Here is an 8,637-nt window from a genome sequence, read left to right as displayed (position 1 = left end):
TTCACTTCATAGGTATATGAAAACCCAATTTTGTAAGCACCCATCACCATGAATATTATACCAACTCCCTATGGTTAGTGCATCAATAATGTAAGTGTAACACTCATCCATGTTGCAGCCATATGGCATTTAGGTAAGGTTTTACTAACACTGGCATCCCAGACCATTAAGATCTATCCATGGCCTCAAAATGATGTATTTCCTTTACTCAATAGAACACTCATCATTTCTCTCCCCCAATCATCAAATTTTTTCTCTTCATTCTGAATGAGAAATCAATCAACAAGTCACCATTTTAAATGTTAGATCACAATATGTTTAGCTTCTCTCTTGTGCTTACACTCTAGTATTCTCGCAGCTTTAGAATCGCGAATATTAAACACAGTCTCATGATGTGCATTCAGGGAGGCATAATTCACCCTTGCTTTGCATCAAATTACCCCCCTAGCATTCCCTTTACCTTTACATGCCTCAATGCAAGGCATGCCAAGTCGGTACCTGCTCAGTTAAATTAGTAAGTTGAGGGGCATCATATATACCCAACATTGCCTGCTTGTTCTTCCTCTTCCTATGTTGTAGTGTATGAACAGTCAGCTAGACTGGTGAGGATCCCCATTAATAATAACATCTATGTTGGCATCTGAATCCGAATGACGTGTTTCCCTTAATTATATGTTTTTGTTTTTTAACCAAAAAGGCTAACAGAGATAGAGACCCTCAAATCTGTCTACTTCCAGCCCCTATGCCCATTTTCATCTAGGTTTTTACCATGTCAGTGTCCCTTTCTTTCTCAAAACTGCATGAAATCAATTGATCTATCCATTTCGTAATGCCTTTGGTAAATTTTTCTATGAAATGCTCTAAAGTATATACGAGATCTAAGGGTTTTTTTGGTTGTTGCTGACTTCATATATTTCTGTGAACCATGGTATGCGTTTGATATAGATGATTATGATTGAGTAGAGGTTGCATTGCTCGATATCTGTTTAGGAGGAGGAGAAGGAGAAAAGTGGTGTTAGGGTTGAGAGCTAAAGATGCCTGTGAAAAGAGGAGGTGTGCGGAATGGAGGGTGGCAGGGCTATCAGCATGGTAGAAATGGAGGATGGGGAGGTTGGGGTTTTCATCATCGAATAACTATGGTGGGCTTCCTTATTATCTTTGTGGTCATGCCATTGGTTTTTCTGGCAGCTAGCTTTCGTCACTTTGCATCTACTTCTGCAACTGGTAAGCTTCTTGCTTCCCTCCTCCCTCATTGGTAGGCTTATTCCTACCCTCCTCCCTTGCTGGTAAGCTTCTTCCTACCCTCCTCCCTCGTTAGGTTGCTTCTATCTCTTTTTTTGGGGTGGGTCAGCGTTAAATTTATCTTTATTGGCAAGCATGCCCATTCTTAATTTGGTAGTATTACAATGAAGTGTAGACTTCTTACAACATTCAAGTAAGATCTCCATTACAATGAAGTGTAGTCATCTTATACTATTTTAGAAAGATCCCTTTCATTGAGAACCCATTGAACAATGTATTTATGTGATTTGAGCCTTGGCGAGGAATTATCATCACCCCTGGTTAACTGTTGAACCAAGACCCCATGGACCTGCTTCGAAATTTGATTTTCCTTCACTGCCCCTGGTTAACCATTGAACCAAAACCCCATGGACCTACTTTGGAATTTGATTTTCCTTTTAGCTTTTTTCACAGGATCTGAAGGCGCATATGTTATCAAACTTACTTTCCTCGCTTATTGTCAAAAGTTTAGCACCTCTAGCATTTTTCCAGACATTTTGTGAGTTTTCTTTATAGGTTTCCTTTCATTTGATCTGTGTGAAGCTGTGAACTCCATCTCTGCATTAACACGGTACAATACCTACTAGGAGAAAGATTCAAAGTTTGTACCTCTCTCATGTAAGAGAAAAGGTTTTACCAACTGCCCCTAGGGTAATTTCCCTTGCCAAAGATAATGAAACCATTCATCCCGATAGCAAGAAATAACAATGCTCTTTCCATTTTTTAACAAAGGGAAATGCATATGACTAGTAAATTCACTGGGCAACTGCTCGGTGAATTCGCTGGGTACTCCTCATTCTGAGTAGGATGGTACTAAGTGTGCACTGGATTCTGCATAAGCTGGATGGGTATTATAAAAATATATTTGTTAAGGGTTCAGTTCAACATCTTACTCATGGGAATTGAATCTGCATGGGAAGGGTAACAATAATTCTTCCCCTCCACTCATTATCCAAGCCAGACACACTTTCCATCCATAAAGCTAAATCCACCTCTCATCAGTCATGCCAAAACTAGTTCCGATCCACCCAACCTAGACCAAATTCACAACAACAATCTTGTTCAGCAGCTACTTTCTGCTATACATATCATTTTGACACCGTTCCCACAGTGTTCAGAGCACATTGGCCAAAACAAACGATAGATATTATACACACCATTTTTTATTAATGTGTAATGAAATCTCGATCTTAGCATATGCGTGATAGCAAAGCAACCCCCTTTTTAGCGTTTCAGTATTTTTATAGATATTCTTCTCCATCAAGTCTTTCTACCTGACCTTTTATGCATTTTTTGTCATTTAAAATAACAGGGCACAACTTCTCAGGAGATGGATCTGTTAGAATGGTATTCTCTTTCCACATCTTGAAAACCAATTCTATTTTTCTATGGCCATTTTGTTCTTTTTCAGGATCTGGGCAATGCACTTGCACTTACGTTAGTCTAATCCCAGAAAATAAATAGTGTCCCTAAACTGAAATTTAATTGACCTGAGTGGATTGAAATAGAGAGGAATTATTGAGGATACTGGAGCTCTGTCATATGTTTAAAATCACTCTTATCTATTTATCTGTGGGGTTCACAGGAACAGGTAGATGACTGGAGAAAGCAAAGTTTAACAGAGAGCATTGACTCTCTCTTCCCAAAGGAGGCAAGTATAAGAAACCTACTGCATTTGGATATCTTAAATTTGATTTCTCCCCTATTGAGCAGAGAATTGAAAATAAATTTTATTTACTGGGTAGGTGATTGATGTCATAATAGCTAACACAAAGGACTCGGGAACTCTAAACTTAAATATTGTTGGACGGAATGATTTATCTTCCTCATGGGTATTAGAAAAGCCCTCCGAAGTAAACCAAAGGGATATTACTAACTCTGAGGTATGATTGGTGAAGATTTTGGTTATTTTCTCTATTGAACATGTAAGGAAACCTATGTGATGATGATCTATGTAGTTGAGTAGGGTTGTATTAAACAGGAAGTGAAAACTGACATTGGCAGGGGTGCTTCTCTATTTCTAACGGTGTACATCAAGTAGAGGCAAACAACTTCTGGATACAGCTTAGAAAAGTTACATTCACAACATGATGGTGTGATCTTCAATGAAGAAGGCAAGGAAAATCCCGAGGGGAGTAAAATGAATGACGAGGTGCATAAAAAACTTCCAATGACGAGGAACTTCTTACGAGGTTTCAAGAGGATGACACAGGAAGTGAACATCGAGACATCAAAGAGAATGCTCTTGATGGTAAGTTTTGATTTTCCCTAGTTAATTGATCTATGATGTTGGTAGCCTACTGTAAGGTAATCTCTAGTCAAACTCCCAGGACAATGGTTGTTGTAATGCAGACCATTAGCAGCTTGAAGAAAGTCCAACAAAAGTTTCACAGAGGGTAAAATTCATTGTTGCACTAGATCGCTACTTTTTGTTCTCATGGAAAAGGGAATTGTTATATTATTTTCCGAAATCCTTTTTGAATGTTACTTCTCCAATAGAAAAATTTTATATTTCTTAGATTTTAACATAGTATACTTTAATTTATAGCAGTTTAATGCTTACAACAATTGAGACAAAAGAGGAGGGAGAAAAGGTCAACAGAGTTGATTCAACAGGATGAAGAAAAACAAGTTGAGCTTGAAAATGCAACAATTAAACATTCCAAGGAGGTAGATTCTGCTGTCCTGGGAAAATACAACATTTGGAGGCGAGAGAATGAGAATGAGAATTCTGACTCCACTGTTAGATTGATGCGAGACCAACTAATCATGGCTAGGGTGTATTCAAGAATTTCCCAGGCTAGGAATAATCTTGATTTATACCATGAATTGATGCTTCATATTAAAGAATGTCAGTGTACATTGGGTGAGGCTAATGCAGATTCTGATCTACCTCAAAGGTAATAGTTTTCGCATTGGCTGCTTCTAAATCAAGAGTACTAAGTGCTTCCATTTACATTTGGTGTTCATATCCTTTGTTTATTTTAAAGTTGCAGTTTGTGTGTCAATCTTTCTGCTATTCATTCTCTTTTTCATGGCTGATAATTGATATGAATGTTTCAATGCACCTAAGAAGATCAAGGCTATGGGTCATGTCCTCTCGAAGGCTAGAGAACAATTTTATGATTGTGGGACAGTAACAAAGAAGTTGCGAGCCATGCTTCAGTCTGCAGACAAGCAAGGACCTTGAAAAAGCAAAGTACATTTTTAAGTCAGCTGACAGTAAAGACCGTTCCCAAGGGCCTGCATTGTCTATCCATGCGATTGACCATGGATTATTACTTGCTTGCCCTTGAAAAGTGAAATTTCCTAAAAAGGACAAGTTGGAGGATCCAACTCTTTATCACTATGCATTATTTTTTGACAATGTATTGGCTACATCTATGATTGTGAATTCAACTGTCATGAATGCTAAGGTGAAGTGTTATTAACTTAAAATACTCTAAAGTTTGGATGTCCAACAGTTTTGCTGCATTTTACATTTGATATTTGGATCTCATTGTAGGTGATTTACTTATGTTTGCAGGAATCTCAAAAACATGCATTTCATCTCGTCACAGACAAGTTAAATTTTGGGACCACAAAAATGTGGTTTTTACTTAATCCCCCAAGGAAAGTTGCAATACATGTAGAAAATGTTGATGATTTTAAATGGCGTAATTCCTCCTATTTCCATGTGCTTCTTCAACTTGAATCCGCAGCTATGAAATAGTATTATTTCAAGGTAGATGACATGACTACACTCTTAGCACATTCCTCCAATTTGAAATATATAAATCCAAAATATTTATCCATGCTAAATCATCTTCATTTCTATCTTCCACAAGTTTATCCCAAACTAGACAAGATCCTTTTCCGGGATGATGATATTGTGGTGTAGAAAGATTTGACACCCTTGTGGTGAGTAGATCTTCATGGAAAGGTTAATGCTTTAGTGGAAACTTGTGGAGAAAGCTTTCACTGGTTTGACAAATACCTTAATTTTTCCAATCCGCACATAGCCAGCCACTTTGATCCTAATGCTTGTGGTTGGGCATATGGGATGAATGTATTTTATCTCGAAGAATGGAAGAAAAGAGATATAACTGGAATATATCACAAGTGGCAGAACATAGTAAGTGTGTAGCATGGTTTATTTATGTTAATTCATGTGATGCTTACTTTAAAGTATTTGAAGTAAATCTGAAGTAATTAGCTAGAAAACTTAATGGGTTTTTCTTTGTTCAATTTCTAAGTTTTTATTTTATTGTATGTTAGAATGAGGATATAGTGTTGTGGAAGCTTGGAACACTACCCCTTGGAATTTCACATTGGCTGCTTCTAAATCAAGAGTAGTAAGTGCTTCCATTTGCATTTGGTGTTCATATCCTTTGTTTCTTTTAAAGTTGCAGTCTGTGTGTCAATATTTCTAATTTTCATTCTCTTTTTCATGACCGATAATTGATATGAATGTTTCAATGCACCTGAGAAGATCAAGGCTATGGGTCATGTCCTATCCAAGGCTAGAGAACAATTTTATGGTTGTGCAACAGTAAAAAAGAAGTTGCAAGCCATGCTTCAGTCTGCAGACGAGCAAGTAAGGACCTTGGAAAAGCAAAGTAAATTTTTAATTCAGGTGGCAACAAAGTCTGTTCCCAAGGCCCTATACTGTCTGTCCATGCGATCGACCATAGATTATTACTTTCTTCCTCTTGAAAAGCAATAATTTCCTAAAAAGGACAAGTTGGAGGATCCGACTCTTTATCACTATGCATTATTTTCTGACAAAGTATTGGCTGCATCTGTAGTTGTGAATTCGACTGTCATGAATGCTAAGATGAAGTGTTATTAATTTAAATTACTCTAAAGTTTGGAAGTCCAACAGTTTTGCTGCATTTTACATTTAATATTTGGATCTCATTGTAGGTGATTTACATGTGTTTGCAGGAATCTAAGAAACATGTATTTCATCTCATCACTGACAAGTTAAATTTTGTGGCCACGAAAATGTGGTTTTTACTTAATCCCCCAAGGAAAGCTGCGATACATGTAGAAAACACTAATGATTTTAAATGGCTCAATTCCTCCTATTGCCCTGTCCTTCGCCAACTTGAATCCGTAGCTATGAAGGAGTATTATTTCAAGGCAAATCACTCGACTAATCTATCAACATGTTCCTCCAATTTGAAATATATAAATCCAAAATATTTATCCATGCTAAATCATCTTCATTTATATCTTCCACAAGTTTATCCCAAAATGGACAACATCCTTTTCTTGGATGATGATATTGTGTGCAAAAATATTTGATGCCCTTGTGGTCAGTAGATCTTCATGGAAATGTTAATGGTTCAATGGAAACTTGTGGAGAAAGCTTTTGCTGGTTTGAAAAATACCTTAATTTTCCAATCCACACATAGCGAGGCACTTTGATCCTAATGCTTATGGTTGGGCATATGGGATGAAAGTATTTGATCTCAAAGAATGGGAGAAACAAGATATAACTGGAATATATCACAAGTGGCAGAACACGGTAAGTGTGTAGTGTGGTTTATTTATGTTAATCCCTATGATGCTTACTTTAAAGTATTTTAAGTAAATCTGAAGTAATTAGCTAGAAAACTTAATGGGTCTTTCTTTGTTCAATTTCTAAGATTTTCTTTTATTGTATGTCAGAATGAGGATAGAGTGTTTTGGAAGCTTGGAACACTATCCCCTGGATTGAACGTTTTATGGCTTGACCCATCCTTTGGACAAGTCTTGGCATGTGCTGGTTTTAGGATATAATCCTAGCGTGGACTGTTCAGAGATTGACAATGCAGCTACTGTTCATTACAATGGGAACATGAAACCTTGGTTAGAGCTGGCAATGATGAAGTGTAGGCGTTACTAGACAAAATATATAAAATATGATCATCATTTCTTACAACTATGCAATATAAATGAATAGTTGTGACCTGAATATTCATACTGCAATAGATTTTCAAATGTATAGCGTAAAGGCCCTTGATTCTGGTTGATAATTCATTCTAATTCATTCATTTTTGGAGTTCCACAAAAGGTTTCTAGTTTATGGCTTAATGAGTTAGTTTTTTGGAGGTGCAGTGGCCTAGCCAAGTTTAAGATTTACAAATTTTATGTCCTCATTGTATTCCTTCATAGTTGGAAGTAATCTACTATATTAGTATTCTTTTCTTTGTTAGTTGATATTTCTCTTTCATCAAGTAATTACACAAATTGTTCTTCCAAGAAAACAAAGAAGTACGAGACACACAGATTTAGGCTTTCAAGGTAGGGAAAAACCTCTCAAAAGGGGAAAACCCAACACTCCTCCTCTTATTTAATTTATTCTAAATGAGATATCCAACACAAGGCCAAAGAGTCCCTCCAAGTCAGCCCTCCTCTTTAAGCGAAGGTCAATAATTGAGTCTTTGCCTAGTCAAAGTCAGAAGCAGCTTATGAATTTCTGTCCTTATTGCAGGTTTAGTCTCTTATTTTAATACATTGACTTCCAATTACAGACTCTTTGCCTTCTATTACTGATCTTCGGCTACTATAGCAAACCCTTGAATCTTTACCACAGATATTCAGATCCTGCTGCAAATAGATAGCTTTAGATTGAGATTTGGCCTAGTCACAGACATTAGTTTCTTCAAGTGTTGTAGACTTTTTTTTATCCTCAGTATTTCTTCTCCCGTTGGATTACAGACTTCGAGCTTTTTCACTTTCTTGGTTGCTACCCAAAAGAGGTCGAATATAGGCTAAAACACCTTGGTATCATTCTCTATGAGATTTGACTTAACTAAACAAAGAGCGACTATACCTGGATTGTTGCCTTTGTAATGTTGAAATGTCCTACAATCTTTTCTTGTGACAAGATGCAATTGGCCTAATTGGACAACAATGAAACTAGCTCAATTCAATGTTTAACTGCCATGATCAATTCCTTCATTTTGCCATAATAGCTATGATGCAATAGTCTCACATGGAGCGAGTGTTAATTTGCACATGGACATCTCTCTTTTGACAATGAAGGCAATGTGCTAGACTCTCATCTAATATATGTTCCTAAGATATAATAAACTTATGGTGTATGAGTTATCATCATTCTTACTCCTTAGTTATATTATATGTGCTCCCTGTCTTTGTGCTCATGGCTGAAATAAATAAATCTCCATTGAATTTCTATTAGCATCATTTAGAAACTCTTGATTGATTGATGCTCTATGAAATGCATCAGCTCTGAATTACTCATAATCCACTTTCTTGTTGAGTTAGAGATCAACTGCCACGGTTCTGTAGATTTTGCATTTCCTCAAGGAGTTGCTAATTTGGTTTCTGTATGACTGTTAAGAATTTCTCTCTCCATACCTAGAG

General features: G+C 36.8%; 1 pseudogene; it reads left to right on the top strand.

Annotated features, from left to right (window-relative positions):
- Positions 1 to 1,034: 1,034 nt before the first annotated feature.
- On the top strand, positions 1,035 to 7,210 carry LOC149213240 (polygalacturonate 4-alpha-galacturonosyltransferase-like; annotated as a pseudogene).
- The last annotated feature ends 1,427 nt before the right edge of the window (positions 7,211 to 8,637 follow it).

Source organism: Pinus tabuliformis, chromosome 1_1, assembly GCF_031772625.1.
Source record: "Pinus tabuliformis cultivar Carrire ecotype Pingquan chromosome 1_1, CPIR1, whole genome shotgun sequence".
In the NCBI taxonomy this organism is placed as follows: domain Eukaryota; kingdom Viridiplantae; phylum Streptophyta; class Pinopsida; order Pinales; family Pinaceae; genus Pinus; species Pinus tabuliformis.
The sequence above is the reverse complement of the archived record's forward strand: the minus strand, read 5'-3'. Positions and strand labels throughout refer to the sequence as shown.